We start from the raw sequence: 27,523 nt of genomic DNA on the forward strand, positions 1-27,523 counted from the left end.
CCAGAGCATCACCAGTTGTACCCCTCTTGCCCCCACAAAAGAAAAACACAACAACAACAACAAAATCATACAAATATGCCAAATGAAAAATCACTGTAAGGTGTTTCCTGGATTAAGAAAAATTCAGTGTCAATTAATAATAATCTGAAATCCAGGAAATAAATTCATTTCTGCTTTTCTGTTTAAAACATATTTGTTATATGTCTAAAATGTTCTAAATGAAGTCTATCATGTACCTTGGACTCACTCACAGTGGCTGTTGTACTGTATTAGGTGGCATCAGCAGTGACACTGTCAACTCCAACATAAGAAAAACTCCTCTGAAAAGCTGAGTCCCAGAAAACCTGACAAAGCTCAATTCAGAGATTAAATTAGATATTTTTTATCATAAATAAACTATATTAATTATAGAGGCTTAGATGCTTTATATCAGTTTCTGTAGGCATATATACTTTTATCTTTCCTATACAGTATAATAATTTTGAACCTAATTTAATATATACACAAAACTTACAATTTTGTCATAATATGAATAAACAGAATGCTTGAGGTGATAAAAACTGTATTGAGTGCAAATTTTGGAAACAGATGATTTGGGTGTCAGCTAAGAAAGTTTAGTTAACTAAAGAAATAGAGGGCTTGTGAGATAGTACAGTGAGTAAGGAACTTTCCTTGCATGTAGCTGACTTAACTTCAAGTTCAAAATGGTTCCCCAAGCACTACCAGAAATGACCTCTGAGCTCAGAGTCAGGAGTAAGCCCTGAGCGCTATTGTGTATGGCAAAGCCACCTCCTCCAGGGGGAATAAAAAAGAAAGAAAGAAAGAAAGAAAGAAAGAAAGAAAGAAAGAAAGAAAGAAAGAAAGGGCAAGTGCTGGCTGTGATGTGAAGAAAACACTCTTATTTACTTTTGGTGGAAGTGTACATTGGTTCAGTCTATGAAAAACTATGGAGATTTTTTTTAATTGAAAATGAAAACACTATGTGACCAGCAGTTCCACTCCTAGGTGTCTATCCTAAGAATACAAAAGCATAAATTGAAAATTATACATCCACCTGTATTAACTGAAGATTTAATTTAAACAACAAAAATCTGAAACAAGTGCCCAATGACAGGTGAGTGGATAAAGAAGAAATATACCTACTATGGATATATCATATCATAGACATTTATATATATGAATAGATGTTTAGCTATGAAACGTGAGTTCTTGAATTTTTCTACAGTATAAATGGATGCAGAGGGGTAATCATAAATAAAATAAGTCAAAAGGATAAAGATAAATATCAGTAATCTCATACATAAGTGATATATAAAGAAATAAAGCAAGGAAACCATTTCAAGTGAAATCATACCCTAATAGCAAAGAAGTCACCTAAATTTGAGAGTGAAAAGGAAGGGTCTTATGGGCTGGATGACCCTCTGGGGGTGTGTATGTATGTGTGTGTGTGTGCGTATGTGTGTGTGTGTATTGTGGTAACATTGTACCATTAAAACATTGAATTATTTCCACTCTGATAAACTGATAACAGTAAAATAAACATATAATAAATAAATATAGTCATAGTTCTGGAATAGAGACTTCTGTAGAAAGTTGAGTTCTTGCTGTGTGCATTTGTGCAAGTGTTTGTTATATGTACATGTTTTCCTTATGTGTTGGGATGGTGGGATAGGACCATTTTTACTGAGAGAAGCAGCACTGTTGCCTTGAAAATCTCCATTTCTGATTGTTTTAGCTAAGCATATTGCATACGCAAATACTTTCTACAATTGAGCGATAGCACAGGGGTAGGGCGTTTGCCTTACAAACGGCCAACATGACCTACCCCAGTTCGATTCCTCTGCCCCTCTCGGAGAGCCCGGCAAGCTACTGAGAGTATCTCGCCCACACAGCATATTAGATATGCCAAACACAGTAACAGCAAGTCTCATGATGGAGACGTTACTGGGCCCGCTCAAGCAAATCGATGACCAGCGGGAGGACTGTGACCGTGAGTTACATGCTTATCATTGAGGTAACATTGGTTTAGAAACTTTAAATTTTAACTTCATACCTCTTCGCATTTGCTTTTGAAGCTGTATACCTTCTTTACTTTAAATGTACTATATTTTTATTAGTTTTAATTTGAAGAGGTATAAGTTCATACCTCTTTAAATGTATTTCTATCCATGTAAACAAATATATGTGTTTATTAGATTATATGGGAACACTATTAAATGATTTTGCGGTGAATTATGATTTTAAATTTTTATAGTTAATGTAAAAAATAAATCATGTTTAATACAGTTTTTGTATTATAAGATTTTGCTAAGTTTACATGCCTTATAATTACATTTAATTCCTATATTTTCTGATTTAATTTGATTATTTATTAATGTAACTGAATAGTGAAGTTTTACATTATTGGTTATTCTCATAGAAGTGAAATTATCTTCTATGTAATTTTTCTCCTTAAAACTATGTATCGAATAACATAGCTGGATGAGTAAAATCAATGTTTCTTGCAATTTCTAGAAAATTAGCAGGCCTTAAAATCTATGTGTAAATTGGTATTACTATTAATATATGAAAATAAGACAATATATATTGACCAAATCCTTGCATGATTCATATCCAAATGATTTTGTAATTTTCTTCCCTGTCACCTAAGCTCTAATGTTTTATTGCATGTTTGTAGTATAGCAAGTTGTTATCCTTGAAATAAACTTCTCTGTTACAGGTAGTAAAGTAAATTGCATTTTGTATGAGAATATTACTCTCAGTGTATACCAAGAAAAATAAACTTAATCATAGACTCTATTAGATATAGTTCATTGAACTCAGGGACGCAGGACCCCACAACCTCAGGAAATGCTGAAACAACAAAAATAAGCAAAGTCAGAGAATTCCCACCACTAATATGAAAGTCTTTTTTGTAGCTCCTTGGGATTGCTTATTGTTACTGCTTTTACCATGCTTCCAAGGGAAACCATTGCAACTCTTGCCACTTCTTGCTATTACTTTCAACCTCAGGGATCATGATGCTATTTATTTTCTTTTGGGCTTTCATGATACTGACCTATGAAGCTTTGATATAGAGTATCATGTATAAGAATTGGTATTTCTCGCTTTGAAGCTGGCATCTTTACCTTACAAAATATTTGTTTCAGAGTAGGTAAATGTTTTAAAAACATATTGTATCCACTTTTGGTTGTCTTTAGAGGAAGTGTGTGATCTGATTCCAATATTCCAATGGCAATATCTTTCTATAAAATCTTCCATAATACTTTAAATGACAATAAGGCAATAAGGGCGTCATGCAACCTCTTCTGGCATCCATAAGCTTTCCTTTGTCTCAGAAGTCATGACTTAACTTAAAAAAGCTTAAATATCACATTCTTCGTGACTCTTATCAGATTCATCTGTCACAATTGAGATTATTCCAGTTAATTCACTTGATATTGTAGTGCAATGAGGTTGCTTTGGATTATATCTACTTGTGAGTGCTAAAGAAACTGATTTGAAATTTTGTACTCAGTCCATTTGCATCCTTTTATTGTGGTATTTAGCACAGTAGTTTAGAAACAGTAACTACACAGTAAATACACACTGACTAACTCACTAGAATAATCTGTTAGGTTGGGCTGCCAGAGAGCAGAACCCACTTGTGAGGGAGAAAAGCTTTAGTGAAAGAAAAAGGCTGCCTGGCGGATACCTCTTGAGTACTTACTGCACCACTAGAAAGTGGGCAAACTCTTTATATAGATCTTAAACTGCAAGGCGAAGGGAAAAGAGGGGACTCTCACCTCCACTTCGAGTTCATGCTTTGCTGAGGCTTAATGGTTCAAGGAACATTCTGTTCCTCTTTTTCTCAGAAAAAAAAACGTGTTAGCCAGCCACATTCTTCTAACACTGGTGGTTGCTGAGCCCTGCAGGTGACTGGTGCCCCCTGCTTTAATAATCCAATCCCTGAAATCAGTTTTCATGATACTGACCTACAGTATCATAGACCACATTGAACATCACCTGTGATTTCCATTCAGTTTGCAATCAGGGTATTTGCAGTCATAGGTGCCTGCCCAGTACTGTGGGTGAGTTTGAGTGCTTGGGTAAAGAGTCTTTGCAATCTCCTGTGCCCCGGAGCATATGTGAACCCAGTTTCAAGGGTCTAAAGCAACAAGCAAAGTATCATTTTAGCTTGATGTTTTATTTTTATGTTATTAATTATTGATTTAATTTTTAAATTACAAATATTAAAAGTTTTAAGTATCCACATAGATACTCAGAATATCTTGATCTATTAATACTTTGGTTATAAGTTACTATTATTCTGGAGTCCAAGGTATGCTTCAGATATAGGAAAGATACAATGTTCTCTGTTCTTTTGACCAATTTTCAGCTGTGCTTCCTTTGGGGGTGGGAATAATGGAGGGGTCCTTTCAGGTGGTGCTTTGGGCCCTCCAAGGTTATTCGTGAAGATGTACAGGAGATCTTGTGATGCTTTGGAAAGTACTAAATTTGAGTACATGCAAGCATGTGCTTACACCATCTTTCCAAATCCTTAAATCTCAGTTGTTTAAAGACTTATGTTCCAATTATAATTGTCACAAGAGTCCCCATCACTTTCATTATACAAGAAGACAAAAATGAGTGGAACAACTTCCAGAGATATAATACTTAGAGTTCATGAACTGTATGGGTGGGTGGGAGGTTAAGGGCTACTCATAACAGCTAAATTTTAATATCAAGGTTTTAATGAACTGATATATAACTGATACCATATAAAACTCTCTAGTTTTTTTCTGTTAATAGTTTTTGAATTAATGATTACAACTTAATTCAGAAGGAAAGTATGTGAAATTATTCTGAAAGATAATTAACAATCTAAATGAAAGTCTTTACTTACCAATATAAAAAGTATAATTTTGAAAAAATACAATTAAACAGTTTTTACAACACTAAAATATAAGTAGACTGATTGGAAATATTTAAATTTAATATAGTATCAAATAATCATGAATAAAGATAACTTCTTACAGACTTTTATCAGTAAAATTGCCAGAGGATTGTATCCAAAACAATGGTACAATGTTGTGCTTGCATAAACATTAGAAGAAATTTTTAAATAGCTTTATTGGAAATAAATAAGACTTCAGAAAATTCCAGTTAGCAGATAAGCTTGCTCTGAGATTTTGATATCTGGTAGAGTATATATAAACATTATTACTTCCATAAATGTACTTTCCACAGTAGTGTTTGCTGATGAGGAACACTTTCAGTAACCTATTAAATGTACTTTGAAGATATAGATACATTTTTAAAAATGTGTCAAAGTCCACTAAGCAAAAAAAAACAAAACACAGAAAAACAGAAAATAAAAACCTTACAATTTTCAAATCTTTCATAAAAATGTATTCCATATTAAACACAACTAAAATTATTTTTGTGAATATCTAATTAGAATGAGTAATGAAGATTATAAAGTTCTAAAATGGAAGTGTTTAAAATAAATTTACATTTAGTTTGGAGTAGATTTAATTTTAAAATTAGATTTTGAGTAGTGCCAACTCATAGATTATTAGTATAAGGAAAATACCAAATAGATGAATATTTAGAAAGTTAATGTTTGTAGTTCCCTTTTGCAATACATTATGCACTTACCCAATGTATTAAGAGCTTATATATTGTAGTCTAAAACTACCCTCTAAAAACATAATTTGAAACTATTTTGTGTTGGATTCTAATACTTAGTCATAGTAAATTATTAGAAGCACGGAATACATGGAAATATTTTTCAATCAAAAAAAATAACACCCCCCCTAAATATATAAGGCAAATCACCTTGAACTCAATAGCCATTTTATTAAGAGTTCTAGATTTCCAAAGAAAAATATAGTTTTTTCTCTCTGAATTTATCTACATAAACTTGGATGGCAACAATAGAATTAGGTCTCTGTGGTAAAATTAAAAATGAATGAAAAGGCACTGTTTAAAATAGTGAATACTCATTTCACAGAATGAATTATACTATAAATTTCAAATAGAATCACTTTATGAGAATAACTTGCAGTTTAGCTGATTGAAGTATTTTATATAAATGAGCAAATAATTAATTGCACTTCTAAATTCTTTTCATTTGAAATATTTAACTCTTTGCATCCTTGTAAAAAGATGCATTTCCTAAAAACTAAGAAGACTGACATTCATTCAGAGCTGGTGGTTCAACACTAAAAGACAAAAAAAAATTGCTAGGTATCTGATTATACTCCAAAGATAAGCTAGAGAAACAAAGTTAGAGAATTAGTTCTCCTGTCACACCCTGCTTACACATGAGACCTGATACTCAAACTTCTAAAATTCGGAGTGCCTCTTAATTATTAAATTAAAAGAAGTACAGAGGCCAAGGACTTGGGGAATGAGAATACTGAAGTGCACCATCCATTTGAGATACAGTGAATAATGTGCAGTCTACTGATGGTGATAGATGATGGTAGATCCTGCTAGGGACTTCCCACTTTGCTGAGAAGCAAATAAAGAATGCAAGGCAGACTGAAAACTCGGCAGTAGGTGATCAAAATAAATAATTAAAAAGCAAAGGCATTAAAAGGTAAAGGGCTGTTAGGATGAAGATTGATCACAAATGATTGTGCCAATGATAAGCTAAGGTCACTTCTTCCATGATTAGAATTTCTGGAATATGCATATTATATATGTATATGAAGCAACACTCTTTTAAAACACTTTTCATAGTGCAAAAGTTTGCAATGAAATTTCTCCATGAGAAGTACAAAGTTAGAATTTAAATTATATCAGATTATATAGATTATTATGCATTTTCCTTTGATTGTCAGACACAAATGGTCAGTTGGCCAAAGAGAATTATGAGAATCATTAAGAATTGTGGACATAGCTCAATATTTATAGTTAGGTTTCAGAATTCACAAACCTTCTTTAGAGAACTGAAACTGTATACAGATTACGATCTCCAAATTTCTTCTCCTACTCACCCTGAATCTGTTTTTATACATGTTTGAATTACTTAAGCAGTTATTTTGTTCCATTTATGTATTATGTCCACCAGCAAATCAGAAAATAAGTTAATAAATCAACTAGTTTCTAACTTCTTATATGTACCTATGTGTGGGTGTTTTGTATTAAGATCAGGTGAAAAGTACAGTACTTATCTTCATAAAGCATTTTATCTATGATAATTAGAAAAAAACTTTAATTCAACCATTCATTTTAGAGTATCTGAAAAATATTAGGATAATATAAAAAATGGCCATTGCATATCTTAAATAATCTCTCCATCATATGATAGGTTTTGTGTTTCAATTATCCTCTTAGATAAATGCGTTAACAGAAACCAATGACCTGGGTAAGTAGAGAGGATTGAAGAACTGGTCTAGCCTCAGGATATAATTTGAGAAGCCCTTAGTTTGAACTTCATCAAGGAAAATACAAAGCAGGTATCAGGATAATCAAAAGCCAGGTAGAAACAAAGTAACAAAAAATAAAGCAATGAACCTATGAACAGGATGAACTAGACTCTGCAGAGAGTAGAAAACAGAGTTAAGAGAAAAACTTCAAAAAAGTAGGATTGTAGCATAGGGATAATTTTATATTTGTCCCTCTTTAGTAGATAAGTAGAGGCCTGTGAAAGGAACCAAGTAGGCTCAGTGACATATCTCATCTTAAGAATAGTTTTGAGATAAGATATAAATATCTATTAATACATTTTCAGAGAAGCAAAGCTAAAACAAAAATTTTACTCTTAAATTATCTGTGTGCCACTAGTTAAGTAAAAAGAAGTAAAACATTCTATATCTATTAATTTTTAATTTCAATTTTTTACTTTTAAATCAGGTTAAAGTTAAGCACAGCAGGTAGGGAGTTTGTCTTGCATGCAGCCGACCCGGGTTTGATTCCTCCACCCCTCTTGGAGAGCCCAGCAAGCTTCCAAGAGTATCCTGCCCAAATGGCAAATCCAGGCAAGCTCCCCGTAATGTATTCAATATGCCAAAAACAGTAACAACAAGTCTCACAGTGGAGACATTACTGGTGCCCCCCTTGAGAAATTTGATAAACAATGGGAGGACAGTGCTACGGTGCTACTTTTAAATCACCTTCATGTAATGAATGACGATTGAACCAAGGATGACATAAGAACAGTGGTGGAGATTCATGAAAGCTTTGGTGGTAGTGATGAAAATAACTTTCTACACCAGTACTATAAACTTTAACTCTATTTTAATCATATTGCCTACATTATAATAATATTAAAAATGTTTGTTTTAAACTTAATTTTTTATATAAGTCAAAATTTCATAAAATATGAATGGTTACACTTATTCAGCATACTCTTGGGATATTCATCCTCTCATCTGTGTACTAAATTATGGTCAATAGAAAAACCAACCCTATTGTACATTGCAGATCTTCACCCTCTGAATAAATGGATACTAGAATTTTCTGCTGCTAAAGAATTCAGTGTCAAAACTCATGTTGGACAAAAGAAAGATGGCTGTATGCAACGATCAGCAAGATAGCCTTAAGAATTGAGGGTAATCTCTCAGCTCATCATCAGCAGGGAAGTGGAGATTTCAAGTCTACAAGCACAGAAAATGAATCTTGCAAACAGTTTATGAGTTTAGAAGTGCTTAATTTCTCTGAGACTCCCAAACAGAAGGTCAGTCATTATTTGAACCCAGGACTTGGCTTTGCCAACAAACGCACCACAGGCATCCCCTAGGACCCTGAGATGCTCACCATCCCTGAGCCTCTTCCTGTTCGTCCCCAACGCTGTGTCCCGTCTTCTTCCTCCCCCACGTTGTACCCCCCACAAACCAGGTAACCGTAGGGGGCATGGCCTCTTCAGAAGTGAACATGGCCTAATTTTGGTCCACAGGTAATTTACTCATACCAGCAATCTCATGTAACATCAAAGTCTCTGTACCTACACACCAACATGAAGAAACAACGCAAATCCCCACCACGAGGAGAGGACAATGAAAAGAGTCCAGAAGCTTCATTAAGTGCTACTAACCTGAGGGAACTCTCCGAGAAAGAATTCATATATGAAATAATAAAGATGTTGAATGAACTCAATGAAACAGTTAGACAGATATCCAGTAAATTGAAGGAGAATGTGAGAGAAACAATGAGAAAATACAGGAAGAAATAAAAGCAGAAATTGGAAAGCTACGCACAGAAATGTCACGAATGAAACCACGACTCCAGAGCACAGAAACCAATCTCTTAACTATCTAACTTTTAATAGAAATACTTCCAGGGTTAATAAGTAAAATAGCAGAAATCCAAAACCGCGCGGCCGCTATTGCGGCCGCACAACATCATTTTATTCTTAAACCCAGCTGTAGAAAGCAAATCATTTCACAACGCTGTTTCAGCATATCTGATTGGGGGGGGGGGGGGGTTCGTAAACTCTAAACAATAATTGTGCATCTTCTATCGAAACAATGTATCTAGTCAAAGAAGATAGAGTATTAACTAGAACTCATCTGCCTCACAGGAATTGGGAGGGTTGGAAGGTGGGGTTCTATTGGGGGTCGCGGTTAAAAATAAGTATGGGTAAAGGGAAATGTGTTTGATACTTACATGACTGAGACCTAAACCCGAAAGCTCTGTAACTTTTCCCACAGTGATTCAATAAAGAAATAAATTATAAAAAAAAAAGAAAGATTCAGTAGATGAAATAAGAAACTCAGACTGTGCCCTCAATAGTAGAATGGCCAGAGCTGAAGACAGAATCAGTGAGCTGGAAGATCAGCTGCACCAAGCCAACAGGCAATAGCAAACAATGGGAAGAGACCTTAAAATAGCTCTAGAGTGAATCAGAGTCCTAAGAGATGATTCCAAGAGGAATAACATTAGAGTCATTGGAGTAACTGAAGGTCAGGGAAACAATCCCAATGAAAAAGCCATGGTTAAACAAATCATTGATGAAAAGTTCCCAGAGCTAGACAATGCAGCCATTCAGATTCAAGGAACCTGAAGGGTACCAGCTAAAAGAGACCCTAACAAAGACAATCCAAGAGATATCATAGTTAGAATGATCAATGCTGCAGATAGAGACACAATACTGCAAGCAGCAAGGTCAAAGAAGAAAATCACATACAAAGGAACACCCCTTAGATTCACAGCAGACCAATCAGAGGAAACCCTCCAAGCCCAAAAGCAATGGTGGGATATAGTGAAAAAAACTCACTGAATTGAACACTTCATCAAGAATACTCTATCTGGCTAAACTCTCACTCAAACTCGAAGGAATAATACACTATTTTGTGGAAAAATAGCAGCTCAGGAACTTCATAGACTCGAAACGAAACCTAAAGGAAGTGCTAAAGAGGCTACTATAGGATAAGACAAACCCTACAAGCACAACAAATCCTTACAGAAAGATGACATAAAACAATAATATAACAATAATCTCTATCAACGTCAATGGTCTAAATTCACCACGTAAGAAACACAGAGTGGCAAAATGGATTCAGAGACAGAACCCAATATTCTGATGCCTACAAGAAACTCATCTGAACAGTCAGAGAAAACAAAGACTCAAAATTAAAGGATGCAAAACAAAACTGCAAGCAAACAGCTCCATCAAAAAAGCTGGGGTGGCCATACTAGTATCCGACAACATAAATTTCAGGTTGAAAAAGATTAAAGGACAGCGAATGCCATTTTCTATTTATCAAGGGATATGTGCAACAGTAAGAAATCACATTCCCAAATGTGTGAATGAGGGAACAGCTAAATATTTAAAACAATTGCTAACAGATTTTAAGGAGCACATTGCTAGCAACCCAATAGTAGCTGGAGATTTCAACATTGCCTTATCACTTCTAGACAGATCGACAAGAACAAAAGTCAGCAAGGAAACATTGGCTTTGAAGGAAGAAATAGAAGTGAGAGAGATTATAAACCTACACAGGGTTTTACACCCCCAAAAGAAAGAATACACATTCTTCTCCAGTGCACACGGAACATTTTTGAAAATCGACCATAAGCAGTAGGGCGTTTGCCTTGCACGCAGCCAACATGGCCCACCCGAGATTGATTCCTCCGCCCGTCTCGGAGAGCTCGGCAAGCTACCGAGAGTATCTTGCCCGCAGGGCTAAGCCTGGCAAGCTCCCCATGACGTATTCAATATGCCAAACACAGTAACAAGTGTTACAATGGAGATGTTACTGGGCCCGCTCGAGCAAATCGATGAACAATGGGAGGACCGTGACCATGACCGCTAGGCAACAAGACATACCTCAGTAGAATCAGAAAGATAGAAATAGTATCAACAATTTTTTCAGACCAATATGCACTGAAGATAGAAGTGAATCACACACAGACACAGAGAACCAAATCAAACACCTGGAAATTAAACAACTCAATGTTGAACAATGAGTGGGTCAGGAAGGAAGTCAAGGACGGAATCAAAAGATACCTGGAAACAAATGAGAATGAAAACAAGAGCTACCAGAACCTATGGGATGCAGCTAAGGTCGTGTTCAGGGGAAAGTTTGTAGCTCTGCAAGTATTTCTCAGGAAGGAAGAAAGAGCCCACATAAACAACTTGGCTTCACAGCTCAAGATCTTAGAAAAGGATCAAAAAAAAAGGAGCCCAAACCAGGAAGAAGGAAAGAGATCATAAAATTTAAAGCAGAAATCAACGACATAGAAACCCAAAAAACAATCCAAAAGATCAATGAAACCAAGAGCTGGTTCTTCGAGAAAATAAACAAGATAGATAAACCTCTAGCAAGATTCACAAGGAAAGAGAGAGAACCCTAATAAACCGAATCAGAAATGGGAAAGGGGGTATCACAACAGGCCCTCCTGTTGATCATCGATTTGCTCAAGCAGGCCCAGTAACGTCTCCATTGGAGACTTTGTTGTTACTGTGTTTGGCACATCGAATACGTCACGGGGAGCTTGCCAGGCCCTGCCGTTTGGGCGAGATACTCTCGGTAGCTTGCCGGGTTCTCCAGGAGGGGCGGAGGAAACGAACTAGGGTCGGCCATGTTGGCTGCGTGCAAGGCAAAAACCCTACCGCTGTGCTATAGCTCCAGCCCATCACAACAGAAACAATAGAAATTCAAAACATGATTAGACTACTTTGAAAGTCTGTATTCCACAAAACAAGAGAATCTAGAAGAAATGGTTAAATTTCTGGATTCCTAAAATCTCCCATGGCTGAACCAAAAGATCTTGAGTACCTGAATAGTCCTATTAATACCAGGACGTTGAAACTGTAATCAAAAGTCTTCCCCAAAACAAAAGCCCAGGTGCAGATGGATTCTCTAGCGAATTTTTCCAAACATTTAAATAGGACTTATTGCCAGTTCTTCTCAAGCTTTTCCAGGAAATCCAAGAAAAAGAAACTCCCCCAAACAGTTTCTATGAATCCCATATCTCTCTAATACCAAAAGGAAACAAAGACACCAGAAGAAAAGAAAACTTCAGACTGATATCCCTGATGAATACGGATGTGAAGCCAGAAAGAGAGGGACAGACAGAAAGACTTCACTCATCTGGGGAATATAAAGTGACAGAATGGGAGTTGAACACCCAATAGTAATTGAGATAAGTACCAGGAGGTCTGCTCCAGGGCTTGGAAGCCTGAATCACATGCTGGGGGAATAAGGCAGCTCATATAGATAAAGGAACACCAAGTAAAGGATGTTTAGAGAACTCGCTCGGGATGCAAGATGCTTGCTCAAAGTAGACTATAGTCTGAACACGATGGCCACTCAAAACCTCTATTGCAAACTACAACTCCCTAAAGGAAAGAGTGAGCAAAAGGGAATGCCCTGCCACAGAGGCAGCGTGGGTGTGGGGGGATGGGTGTGGGAGTGGGAGGGCTACTATATCATTAGTGGTGGAGAATGGGCACTGGTGGAGGGATGGGTACTCAATCATTGTATAACTGAAACCAAAGAATGAAAATTTGTATGTCTACAACCGTGCTTCATGGTGTTTCACTAATAAAAAAAAATGAAATGCTTTAATTGTCAAAAAAAGAGAATTCAGTGTCTCTCAGGTAACCTCTGACACTATATGTACACTATGTTTGGGGCTGTTTGTCTCCACCATTGAGCACTGAGGTTATATATTACTTTATTTCATATTAATAGCACTATAGCACTGTCCTCCTGTTTTCCATCGATTTGCTCGAGTGGACACTGTAACGTCTCCATCGTGAGACTTGTTGTTACTGGTTTTGGCATATCACCTACATCACGGGGCGCTTGCAGGCTCTGCCATGTGGGCGGGATACTCTCAGTAACTTGCTGGGTTCTCTGAGAAAGACAGTGGAATCGAACCCAGGTTGGCTGCATGCAAGGCAAACACCCTACCCACTGTGCTTTCGCTCAAGTCTCATTTCATTTTAGTATTTCTCAAATTAAAACTGAAATTCTCCACTAGAACTGTAACTGCAGTTTAAATTTTATATTATGTAGCAGATATTCCAGGGGTGATCCTGAGGTCAAAGAAAAAATCTTGATTACCCAGAAAAATAAAACAATCAGAAAAAAACTTTCACAAAATAGTTCAGCCCTTCCAATATAAAAATGTTTGATCAATAATATCTAATATACTGTTTTTGAACCAAATGCTTATACCTGGCATAACTTATTACAGCTGGTCAGTAGAGGTTGAACTTTTATTTGGTTCTTCAATTATCAAGTGCATGTAAATTTGACCTCTGCTCTACATGTGAATATATGTTAACTTGTCCCATTCCATAGTCTGAATTCTTTTTGCCATTAATGTTAGTTTAATGAACTAGATGTTGCTATTTTCCTTTGAAATCTTAGAGCTTACTGTTAAATATAATTCTAAGAAATAAGATTCTTCAACTTTGTTACTCCCGATACTTCTTTCTGATTTCATTATCTCTGCATCCAACTGCCCTTTCTATATAGGAATTCAGAAGTTAACAACCCAAGTCTACAAGCATTTAAAATCTTAAAATTTCTGAATTAAAAACTAAATATGGTCATAGTAATTATTGATTGTACTTTAATTTAATATGGTCAGTTTTAAGTGCTTACCTTTTTAAACCATGACAGCACGATTTCTAAACTGAGTGTACCCTAAAGAAAACAAATACTTCTATCAGACACAAGTTAAGTCATTTACTCTACTGACATTGTTTTGTTTTGAAGGTCACTAAGAATAAGTTGACTGAGATACAAGTCTACAAGAAAAAGAAAATGAAAGAAAATGAAAATATGAACACAGAAAGCACCTGTTTTTAGAGTATTTGTTCCTGACCTAAACATCAAAAGTGTGTGTCTCTAAGAATTTATTTCAGAGAATGTTGAACATGTCTCTTCAGTTGTTCATTAAGGTCCAGAAAAATCCTGCAGTAGGAATTGTATATAAGGATAAAGCTGCATGTTCATGAATGCATCAGTTGTCTAATCTCTGTTAACTGTGTACTGATGCCCTCTTCTTCTTTATGTTTTAGTTTATAGAACTACTAGAACAAGAAACATTATTAGAAACCTTTTTTTCTCATTTATAGCTAGTGTCACTTATTATTACTCATACCTGAGAACAATGTGAAAAGTCTTGGACTCTTCTTCTCTTGTCACTACTACATATATGATAGTTATTAGTTACAGTGGTCAAACTTAAGAAAAAGAATACTAAAATATTATTCTGCATACCGATATCTCAGTAGTTTAGTTGATTTCTATCAGTTTTATACTCCCAAACTTAGATTTAATTTTAGAACTATATGATAGCGCACATAGAAACAAGAGGAAAACCAGGGAGATGGGTATATATTTTTAAAATTATTTCTACAAGCCTGCACATATTTATAAGTGTTGGGATACAATTTTTTTTACACTACAACTGCCTGAAAGCCCCACTATTTCTCCACAATTTATACAGAACTCTTCCAATCCATCTGCTCTACTTGGTAACCTCAGTTATGTTCAGAATCGAAGGGTTTATTTTTATCAGAAATGATCTTTTTCTTTGCTTATATAAAGTATCTATTAATAAATCATATGGTGTTTGCCTTTCTACTACTTTTGATTATTTTGCTTAACAGGATACTCATCAGTGCCATCTATATTGTAGTAAAAACCAGTGTTCATCTTTTCTTTCATCTAAATAGTGTTCCATTGTGTATACACTGCACAAAACTATTCAGTCATATGTCATTAGGAACTTGTGTTATTTCTAAATATTGGCTATTACAAATAAAAGCGGAATGTGTGTAGATGTGAATATATGTTTGAAAATTAATGTTTTAGTTTCTTGGGATAGATACATAGGAGTAAAAATGTTAGGTCATTTGATATTTCCAATTTGAATGTTTTTAGAATTCTTCATAATGTTCCACAGAGCTATACCAGTAAACATCTCCACCAAAAGTGAATGAGAGTTTTTTAGTTTACATCCCGGTCAGCATTTGATAAAGAGTGTTATCTATGATGCAGAGTTATACTCTATGTCTCCGATAATCATTTCCCTGATGTCAGTTACGCTGTGTATTTTGCACATATCTGTAGGCTACGTGTATGTCTTCTTTGGAGAGTGTCTGTTCAACTCTTGCCACATATTTTGTTGTTAATTTTTGAATGCTTAAAGTATACTGCATATCAGTTTTTCATTAGATGTGTGGGTATAAATACCTTTTTCCCTCCACTGAGTTTGGTATAGTTTATTTTAGCCATAGTTTCCTTTTCAGTGCAAGAACTTGCAGACATGGAAGGCAATGTTTGTTTTCTCAACAGTGTGGCTTGATTGAACTCAAGCGATTGACACTGAGTAAAATTAAAGATACTAAGATATTTATCTTAGCTTTTCAAGAGAATACTGACTTTTGTAAAGTTTTGTCAGTTTCTGTTTGTCCAATTGTCTTTGTCTTAAGTATATTTGTCTTGAGTTTCCTGTGAAGTTTACTTCTAGGTTTCTGTTCCTATATTTTCTATTAAGTTCAAAGCAAGAGTCTCAAGTTCACTGTGAGGCCCCCTCGTGATAACTTCCTTTCATTCATTTTATGTTATTTAATATATCTTTCATCTCAATTGTCTTCTTTACCTTTTATAGAACACTTAATGCTGCCTTCAGAGCTGGCTTGGTGGTTTCTGTCAACTTCTTTAGTTATTGTTTGTAAAACTTTGTTTCCTTTCTTTGAATGTGAATGACATTAGCTAGAGTATTCTCAGGCTCCTATTTCATTCAATGGCTGACTAAATTATATCATCCCCTTCTGGCCTGTAGTGTTTTATTTGATGGATCTGCTGTAAGCCTTAGGGGAGATCCCTTTGATGTAAGTATTTTATTTATTCTTGCTGCTTTCAGCAGCTGAAGCATCAGTCTGACCTCAGGGTCTACCAAGGAATTTGTGTTTGCTATCAGCTGTGTCCTGCAAATTCCAGAAGTGGCATGTGCTGTATATTGAGAGTGTTTGGCATAGCCTGTGGAACCAAGTTTAACCAAACCTGTGTCACTGCCTAATCCTCAAAACTATGGGTGTACCGGTGTGACTGTGCACTATGTTTGCGCAGCTCTGGATGATGACCAGGGAAGTGACATTGCAATTTTGCTCGTTGTCTATTTCTAATGGGCAACTCAAATTCACAATGAAAATGGGCCTGTTTGGCCACTTGGAGCAAAAGACTTCCCAGTATCTTCCCTCAGGGCATCTCCTTCCCAAGTTCTAAGTGTCTAGCAGTGGGACCAGGATTTGGGTTTTGTAGGTGTCCAAGGAGAGCTATTTGACAAATGTCCTGTAGGATGCTCTTCAAGATTGCAAGGTACTCGAGATACCTGAGCACCAATACTGAAAGAACCTGTGTGGCAAATGGAGGTTCTAAGTCCTCAGAGCCTGATAGTTCCCTGCAGCGTAACTGGCGTTGAGCTGACAGACACCTGGGCATTAGTCATTAAAGGTGCCTAGTGGGGAATATAAAGTAACAAAATGGGAGACTAACACCCAAGAATAGCCTAGATAAGTACCAGGAGGTTCACTCCATGGCTTTCAGGCCAGCCGCACATGCTGGGGGAGAAGGCAGCTCAGATAGAGAAGGGAGCACCAAATAAAGGGTATTGGGAGGATCCTCCCCGGATGAGAGATGCATGCTGAAAGTAGACTATGGACCGAACTTGATTCCTCAATTCTTCTTTTGCAAACCACAGCACCCAAAAGGAGAGAGAGAACAAAAGGGAATGCCCTGCCAAAGAGGCAAGGTGGGATGGGGAAATGGGGAGGTGGGAGGGATACTGGGATCCGTGGTGGTGGAGAATGGGCACTGGTGGAGGGATGGGTACTCAATCATTGTATAACTGAAACCCAAGCACAAAAATTTGTAAGTCTACAACTGCACCTCACGGTGTTTCACTAATAAAAATTTTTAAAAAGTGCTTTAAAAAAAAGATGTCTCCTGGAACTAAATGACAACAGCATAAGCATATGACTTCTTGCCAATTGGCTAATCTTTGGGAGGCATAAACTGCTTTTGAACAAAACACTTTGAACTTCTAGGAGATGGGCTTAACTGACTAGGATATTTGGGTAGAAGTCATTTACTATCTTACTCTATAGGTCTGGGATGAGTAAAGCACATCCCAAGAATTGAGTCTTCAGGAGGTTTGAAGGGACCACTAAGAAAGATGCTGTTAATGGTTGTACGGCTGAGCTGGTTCGATTCCTACACCCCTCTCGGAGAGCCAGGCAAGCTACTGAGAGTATTGTGCCCACACCACAAAGCCTGGCAAGCTCCCCGTGACATATTCAATATGCCAAAAACTGTAACAACAAGTCTCAAAATGGAGACGTTACTGGGCCCGCTCGAGCAAATCGATGAACAACAGGAGGACAGTGTGAATTGGGGTGTATGTGGAATTGGGTTTCAGTAGCTGGGCACAAACCCCATTTCCTAAAGTACTGTTGGTAACTTAGTAGTCTCTAATTACTGAACTTTCCCCATGACGATTTCTGTATGTTTCATTCTTCTTTAGTTCCGGTGCTTGTTGTTTCACTGGGATTTTAACCCCCTCATGACTTTGCTCCCAGTCAAAGTACATCTCACCCCCACAATATCCTGAGTGACAGATCTAGTGGCAAATTTACATGTTTAAGTTTTCCATTTAAAACTTATGGAGATCGCTGAGAGAACACCAACAAAATTTCGGTGATCTTGTGTTAGCTTCTTCACTTTATTTATTTTTAATTAAAAAATTAAAAAATATATCAACTATGTCAAATAGAATATTATCTCAGTTGATCCTCAAGATAATTTCATTAAGAGAATGTTATTTAGTTCAGAGAAAAAAGAACAAAGGTGCGTAATAAGTAGAGTGGACAAAGATAAGACTTGAACCAAGTATAGTCTGTTTCCAAACGTAGCAAACCTCCATTACCCAGAATTCCTAAGAAGATGCTCGATACTTTCCTTATTACATAATTCATTGTCTCATATTCCTCTAAATATTAAAAATATATTTTTACTTTATTTAGACACTGTAGTTTACAAATTTCACAAAGTTTTTCATAGTACACTTGATACAAGCTTTTGATGTTCTAACACCCATCCCTCCACCTGACTAACTTACCCTTCACCATTGTCCCTATTTTTTAATCCCAAACCCTTCACTGGCACACAATAGTTTTCTTTTTATTACTTGTTCCAACGAAATGGCTAAAGTAATTATCAAAAGTACTTCAGTAAAGAAAATTTGTGGAGATTTTCATAGCTCGCCACAGGTTTTTGTCTGAGGATTTACTGAACTGTTCTTTTATAGCTCAGCATCCTGTTGCTGTTCTTGTTTGTTGTGTTCAGTTGGTTTCTATGGGACTTTCTCATCTAATTTGGTGTGCTCTTACTAGAATTTTTGTACTGTGGAATTTGGGGTGTCAGGTAGTCGAAGTAGTCCAGGATCTGTAGAACTGGAGTGAGTCTGCAGATATTCTCAATAAAGTTGTGGAGTTAAGCCATACGTCAATGACATGGTGGTAGCAGTGGGCTGTGGATGTGGCTGTAGTGGCTTTGGCATGCTGGGCATTTAACCTACCCCATTTTGAGGGTGCCCCAGAGTTTTCAGATTGTGGGACCAATGTGTTTATGAATTTCAGCCAAAGTTTGTTTGGCTTTTATTTTTTACAGGATCACACAGGTGTTCAGATTTAGGGCTTACTCTTAGCTGTGTACTTAGAGGACATTCTTAGAGGTGTTTGGGTACCATATGCAGGGATAACAATCAAACCAGGGTACAATATATGCAAGACAAGGGCCTGAACCCTTATACTCTCTGCAGGTCCTATATTCAATTTTAATCTAAGCCTAAACTCATTTATTCAACAACGTGAGCAATGACTTTACATTATTTTTCAACAGAAGTCACACATAACATCATATCTTCTTTTAGCATTAATCATACACAGAGAGCTTATATAATCACAATACCTTGCAGTGTTACAACTTTTAATATGAGATTTATTTCTACTTAATGGGATTAAAAATATAAACTGAAGAATCAGTTATTCAACAGATAGTCACTTTAATCACTGAAAACTCTCTGATTGAGACTTTGTGCAAGGTCAAATAGATGGCAATTTGAGCAGTTAATGATTAGAAGTCTTAAATAATAGTACTTACATTGCTATATTATTGCCACAATAAGTTTGTAAAACATACCTCCACCACACTCATGTCTTATAAAATTAAGCCTCTATTCTCATACTCACAGGCATTAGAACTGATTTTGATTTGGTAGAGATTGGTTCTGGCTACAATGAACTCACAGTGGTGCCTTTATCTGGAGCCTCAGGCTGAAGAAGCTCTATATAAGAATTTTTATTCCCTTAGTGACATAACTACTATGATTATCTCTGTTCAATTCTAAACCCAGGTCTACTGGTGTGACTTTGGAGCCTAGCGGTTCTGGTCCAGCCTACAGTGGGGCTACCAGGGCTACATAGATAGTTTTCTTGGTGCACAATTTAGTGCCTAGGATCAGACTCAGGGACTCCCATATATTAGTCATGATCTCTACCACTTCATCGTCTCCTAGCTCATCAAAAGTATTTTTATTAACATACTCCTTCCCTTAAGTAACAAAAGTGATCTGAGTTTATATTATTAATAATCACAGTTTATACAAATCGAGATGGATAATATTAAAGTTCAATAAACTTTTTATGCTGAAATGGAAATTTTCAATGACAAAGCAAAAACATTGCTCTTCAAATTTTCATTTTTTCATTTCAAAATCTTTGGGAAAAAAAGAAAAGTTTAAGAAGTCAGAATAGCAGAAAAGATAACTGAACTTATTTCTTTGTTTTCCCAGTCACTGTAAAACTATATTTTAAAAAATTTGGGGGGAAAAACAGGGATAAATAATGTTTAGGGGCATGGAGACACAAAATGCTTCTGACATCAGGATGAATGTGACTGAGAAACTTTGAATTTGCACATCCGCAGTTTTTTTCATTATGTTGCTTCAAGGATTTCAAATATTCTTTGGTATGTGAGTGAAAATTTCTAGGGAAAAGATGTAAGTTTTTTAGGTATGTATACAGCCCTAATTATATAAAGTAGTATCGTGTTACTTAAGCACAGAATTTGAATATTCAATTGCAATGCTATAAATATGGCAGATGCTTCTCCAACTAATGATAATTTCTCTGTTCTCAGCAAAAAATGAACAATTCTACCAAGAATTGTTGCAGTCTCCCTGCCCCTATTTCTAAACTGTTTAGTGTTTCCAGAACAGCACAGTTAATACTGTTAATTCTTTAGAATATGGAAAGTGCCCTCTGTACTCTGGGACCTATAATTGTAGTGGAGAAAATTGGTTTAGTTAGAATCATTATAACACTGTGAATCAAGCTAATTGCTGTTTTCAATGTAGGCTGTACAATGCTAATAAGACAAACTAAATAACCATTTACTCATTCAATATGTGCTTTCTGACCAGTGACAATTTGGGTACTGAAAAAAGGACCAGAAGGCAAAGACAGAATTTTATAAAGTACACTTTTGTTCAGTCAAGTAACAAATAAAATTACACATTCAGAATTATTATCACGTTTAATAATATTGAAAATAAGTATTTGAGAATATTAGGTCAGTGGAGGGGGGATAGAGGAGAGAGACTTTCTCTTTAAATCAGAAAACAACAAAAAATTCCCCTGTCAACAGTTGGTTGGTTCTAACTTCATTTAACTTTTACATCAATTTGATATCAAATTTCTGAATATAAGAAATTCTTTCTAATTTTAATAAGATCAATATCTGTGTTTCTACTTTTTCCTTTACACTTTTCTGATCTTAATATTTTTCTTGTGAATGGATCCATGATTATTTACATAAAACTAGTTCCTAGAGCAAAGTATCATAGGAGCAAGCCTCATTAACTTCACTTTTTGCCTCTAGATTCATAATAATTTTATTGAATATTTACTCAATCTAAACTAACAACATAATCTGTCCTTTGCATAATAAAGTAATACTTCTCTTTACTGCTTCATGGATAAAACAATTAACTCTAAAGGGTTAAACTACAGTGGGGTTATTGAAATGTTTATCAATATTTATAATGAATTTATGACATTGAAATAGAGATCTATTAATATACACATTCTATATAATATAGAATCACTACACTGGATCAAATTACTTTAGTAAACAGAGAGGTTAAAATTTTATTTTATCTATACTATAATAAAAATATTAATCATTACTACAAATTTTCTTATTTTAAATCCATTTTCGTCAATTATTAAGAAATTTAGGTAATTTAGAAAAAACTGTGAGGGATTTGTAAAATCTTGAAATATGTTGAAGTATCATCGTTACAAAGGACAACTCCAGTTTTGTCATTAGGAGTAATACTTGGATAGATTGAAGTCTAAATATTCAGAATGCTGCAGTTGGAGACATAATACAGGTTTTAAGGTGTGTGCCTTGCATACAGCTGACCCAGTTCAATTCCTGGCACTGTATATGTTCCTCTGAGCACTACCAGAAAAGAACCAGGAGTAAGTCTTGAGCATAGCCAGGTGTGACCGAAAAAACATTAAATAAGTAAATGCAAAGTAAATATATAGAATATTGAATGTATCTTTATGCAATAACATCTTATTACATATGAGAAATTAATAGAATGACATATTGAAATATATAACACTATAAAGCTCATAGTCATTTATAATTTATGGTCACTTTTTCAGCACCAAATTATTTGCTTAAAATAAAACCTGTCATATATATTATTATTTTATGTACACACAGACATACAAGCACAACATATATGTATATATGATATATATGTGTGTGTGCACATATATATACATATATATATTTATATATATATATATCACTGTAGCACTGTTCTCCCTTTGTTCATCGATTTCCTCGAGCAGGCACCAGTAACATCTCCATTGTAAGACTTGTTACTCTTTTTGGCATATAGAATATCCCATGGGAAGCTTGTCAGCCTCTGCTATGTGGGCAGGATACTGTCGGTAGCTTGCTGGGCTCTTCGAGAGGAACAGAGGAATCAAACCTGGGTTGACCACATGCAAGGCAAATGCCCACATGCAAGGCAAATTATATATACATATATATATAAAATTTATATAAATATAAATATAAATTTTATTTTATATGTTATATAATCAAAAGATCACGTGGACGCCCACCTACAAGATGGTCAGACTTCTTCGTCAAGACCCTGAATGATCGGTTTGAGGCTCTGCATGTTCTTAGAATGAACAGATACCATTGGGCTACGCTAGCACGCAACCGGGATAAATGGAGACGTTACTGGCATCCGCTCGAGTAAATCGATGAATAACGGGGATTAAGTGATTAAGTAATAAGTGATATTATATAATATAATTTCCATTTTGAAGGTAACTACAACTAGATGAAAAGTGCACTCAGAATAAGAGGCAGGGCATAAATCTAAAATCAAACCTAACTGTGAACTTATTAAACATTACTCACAACCCCTTTTCACCTGGAAATAAAAAAAACGGGTTGAGCTTTGCCAAAATCTTTGCTCAGATTCACTACATGGTTGGCTTTTTATCTATTTTTCTTTTTATCTACTATGTGTTCAGCAACCTCTGACTTTTACAAAGTTTTTGTGGTGTCTACTTTTTGTTCCACAGTCTATATGGAGCTGAGACCAACTGTTTAAGCAGTCGGAATATAGCACATGCTCTTAGAGGTAATTTTGGAAGCATTAGAGAAACTGATATATGATAGTGACCATAGTGTAGGCTTTATGATGCATAAAAAATATTACTGATATTTTTCCCTTGAGGAAATTACCTTAAAATTTAATCTGAATATATATTATATGTGTATATAAAATTTATATAACTGTAATATATAAAGTTCATCCTGCAAATGATTTCAATCATATTGCCAAATAATTATTATCTTTTCCCTTTGAAGCTCTTTCTAGACATTTAGCTTTTTCTTCACAACAGGTTTGTTACATACTTTTGTTTAATTTAAAGTTTGAACAAATTTTGATATGAACACTGTCATATTTCTTTAAAATTCTAGCTTTTCGTTCATTATTGTAGTAGTGGCTCTTTCTATACTCACATTTTCTTTTTTTGTTAACATTGTAAATGTTCTATCATACTGCATTCAACATATTTTGTATACCTCATATTTTCATGAGGAATATTGACTAAATTAAATACTAATTCTTTTAGCCTCAGATCTTTAAAATATAGTCACCTTCATTGAAGCACTGTAGCACTGTCCTTCCGTTGTTCATCAATTTACTAGAACAGGCAACTTGTGAGACTTGTTGTTACTGTTTTCGGCATATCAAATACATCACGGGTAGCTTCCCAGGCTTTGCCGTGAGGGCAGGATACTTTTGGTAGCTTGCCCGGCTTTCCGAGAGGAGCGTAGGAATTGAACCCGGATCTGCCCGGTGCAAGGCAAATGCCTTATTAGCTGTGTTATCGCTCCAGCCCAGTCACCTTCATTATTGTGTTTTATTTTTATTTATTTATTCATTTATTATTTGGGGACCACACTTGGCTATGCTCACCAGCTTATTCTTTGCTCTGTGCACAGTTTTGGTGAGCTTAGGGTGCCATATAGGGTGCCAGGGATAGAACCCAGATGGACCTTGTGCATGGCAAGTACCCTATCTGCTGTTTTAATTATCTGACCCTATTAGTATGTTTTATAGATAGGATTTTACAAGAAACCAGCTCAGCCTATTTTAATTTTACTGAATTATTTCTCCAAAATAAGTGGTGATTCTTGAGGTCGGAGAGATTGCTCGAAGAGATTATTCGATCCGAAAAATTCCACATGGTCACCTGAACAGCACGAAAGGTATTTCCTGAGTGCAAAGCCAGGAATAACCCCTGAGCACACTTAGGTGTGGCCCAAAAACTAATGAAAGAAATAAAGAAAGAAGAAAAGAAGGAAGGAAGGGAGGGAGGGAGGGAGGAGGAGGAAGGAAGGAAGGAAGGAAGGAAGGGAGGGAGGGAGGGAGGGAGGGAGGGAGGGAGGGAGGGAGGGAGGGAGGGAGGGAAAGAAAAAGAAAGAGAGAAAGAGAGAAAGAAAGAAAGAAAGAAAGAAAGAAAGAAAGAAAGAGAGAGAAAGAAAGAAAGAGAGAGAGAGAAAGAAAGAAAGAAAAAAGTAGAGTAAGTGGTTCTTTAGAAGAAGATTACTTTTAATTTTTTAAAGAATTATTTAAACTGAAGATTACTCCGGTTTACAAAATAAATTTAAGTTATTATGCAACTTTGAAATAAACTCTCAAATAATTAATCTTGCCAACTCAATTGATGAAGCATCAGCAAATAGTGACTAGGTCTCCAGTGTGTTGCTATAAAGGATATCTAAGTCATTTCAAAAACTATGAAAATAACAATTTACAACAACGCCAATTTTTCTTAATCAAGTTATATATATTATAAATATATTGCCTTGGACTTATTTTGATAAATCTTAATGAACTATTTTGTTTTTAGGGGGAGTACCACACCTATCAGTAGTGAGGGATTATTCCTGGTGGGGCTCTAGAGACCATATAGGGTTTGGGAGTAAGTCTGGTTGACCTCCTGCAAGCTCCCTACATGCTCTACTATCTCTCCTGCTGATGTTAATGAGTTTTTCATTTGTTTGTTTGGTTCGTTTGGAGTCATAGCTGGCATTGCCTAGGACTGATGTCTGGTTTGGCACTCAGGAATTACTTCTGGTGGAGGTGCCAGTAACATAGTGGTGTGATGGAGATTTAATTTGTGCGTGCTGCATGCAAGGCTAGTTCTTAAAGTAGACTTGCTTAAAAATCTTTGATTAAAAGCTATGAATTGATTAACGCTTGGGGAGAGAATTATGGGATATATGGGGTATCACTCTAAGCATGTCCAGTAGCTGGGACACAGATATTCACTGCTGGGCTCAAAGCTGAAGAACTTTATAGATGTCTTATGTTACAGCACTGAGAACATGAGTTCCATTATTCTTCTTGAGAACATTAATAGATACTAAGTTCCAGAATCTCAAGTGTTTTGTTTTTCAGTATGTGCGCTTCTAAACCATGTTTGTTCCAAGTTTTGCATAATGTCATATGCTATTTATTAAAAAACAATATAAAATATTTAATAGGAAGTTATCACTATGCCAATATAAAACATTAAATAGCCTGTCAGTCAGTCCCTGACCACCATGCCACCTCTTTCTACATTCAGGAAGAAATCATAATTTCCAGAGAAAACAAAAACAAAAGTATTAGACATCAACATCCGGATTCAGATAAAAATAAATAATATTTGTTCATAATATCTTGAAACATTTTCCATAACTCTAGCAGAATGAAAATTTAAGAAACAATTTAATAATAAAATATTTTTATTTTTAAAACAGAAGTCTTTTATTTTATTTCATCCATGTTTATTGTTTGTACACAACTCATGGAGTAAAATCATGTGATAGTTTTCTTTCTTCATCTGAAAATCTCCTTTTATTATCTTGGTGATTCTCAAGTTTCATTCTCTTCTTTACTTACAAATTGAGTATAGTACTTTTTTTTTCTCTTCTTCATGTTTTTCTTTCCTGATAAGATGATGTTCTGATCGATCATCAAAGACTGAAGAAGTACTAAGATAAATTTATATTGATTTAACTGTTTTTAACTTCTGTGAATTTTCAACTCTACACATAGTTATTGAATTATGTTCTTCCTTAGATTCATTATAATATTCTTGTCTCTTATACTCTTCCTTTATTACCTTAAATATTATCCTTAATTCCTTAAATATTATCATATATGTGCAAATACTCTTTCTGGATCATATTATTCATCACAATTTATCACTATTATTATTATTACTTGGTTTGGGGTCAACACCTAGTGGTGCTCATGGCCTATTACTGGCTCTGTGTTCAGAGATTACTGCTGGTGACCTGGGGGCAGAGAGCACATGGGAATCAAACCCAAGACACCCTTATGTCTAACCACTGTATTATTTCTCCAGTCTCTCAATTTGCATTTTTTAAAGTCTGTCCCTCCACTAGTTTATTCTGCAAAAAAAATAATAGAACGTAGATTATATTACAGAGGCAAATAAGACTCAGTCCTTTTTCCTCCCAAGGAACCAAAAGAAGACAGTGGAAGTATAGAATTACTACAGTATGTATTTCAAAATTTTCATTGTCAATTGATATCTCACATGACCTTTGTGTGTCTTTTTTTTCCACATTTTATTGAGCTACCATGATACATGCATTTTATGCATCCTTTATCTCAACACCATACCTATCAAGACCACTCACATCCCTCAACCAATGTCCCAATAGCCTCCACTTTAAAACAGAAACTTTTAAAAAGAAAATCTTATTTCTTTTAAAACTCAAAAATTGCTTCATAAATATTGTTAAAAAGTGAAGCACACTGAGAGCAGAAAACGTATGTTTGAAGTTAGGACTTGGCAATGAAATGACAAATTTTAGAAATATATTTCTGTCTGAAAACTTAAAGCATTGTTTCAATGGCAACATAGAAAGTTATAGAATTCTATAAAATAAAATCACTGAAGCTATTGGTCTATGAAATTCCCATTAATGTTAAGCATTTTATTGGTGAAAAAATGCAGTTCTCAGGTTCTGTTGCCTTTTGAATCTACACTTCATATTTTGATTCAGAAGTGCCTATTTTGTAAGTTCCCTAGGGACAAGGCCACATCTGTTTTATGTGTGAAACTATTTCTAGCCTAAGATTCCAAATATCTCTTTAGAAAGGTAGATAAATTGTAGACTTTATATTGCCTCTGTTTTTTTTTTCACCAATAGTGACTGTTGCAGTGCTTTGAATATATTAGAGACTCAATAAATATTTTTGGATTAATTCACACATAAAATTTTGAAATGCATATTCTTAAAAATGCAGCCAATAGGACGTCACACATATTCAGCCTTGTCTTAGCAGATGTTTGGACTATAAGTGATGTGATCGGTCTAATCTGGCATCTTGGCAAAGAAAGTTGTTTTCTACTCCAGGTGGCAATGCCTTT

Source organism: Sorex fumeus, unplaced genomic scaffold, assembly GCF_029834395.1.
Source record: "Sorex fumeus unplaced genomic scaffold, SorFum_2.1 ptg000013l, whole genome shotgun sequence".
Classification (NCBI taxonomy): domain Eukaryota; kingdom Metazoa; phylum Chordata; class Mammalia; order Eulipotyphla; family Soricidae; genus Sorex; species Sorex fumeus.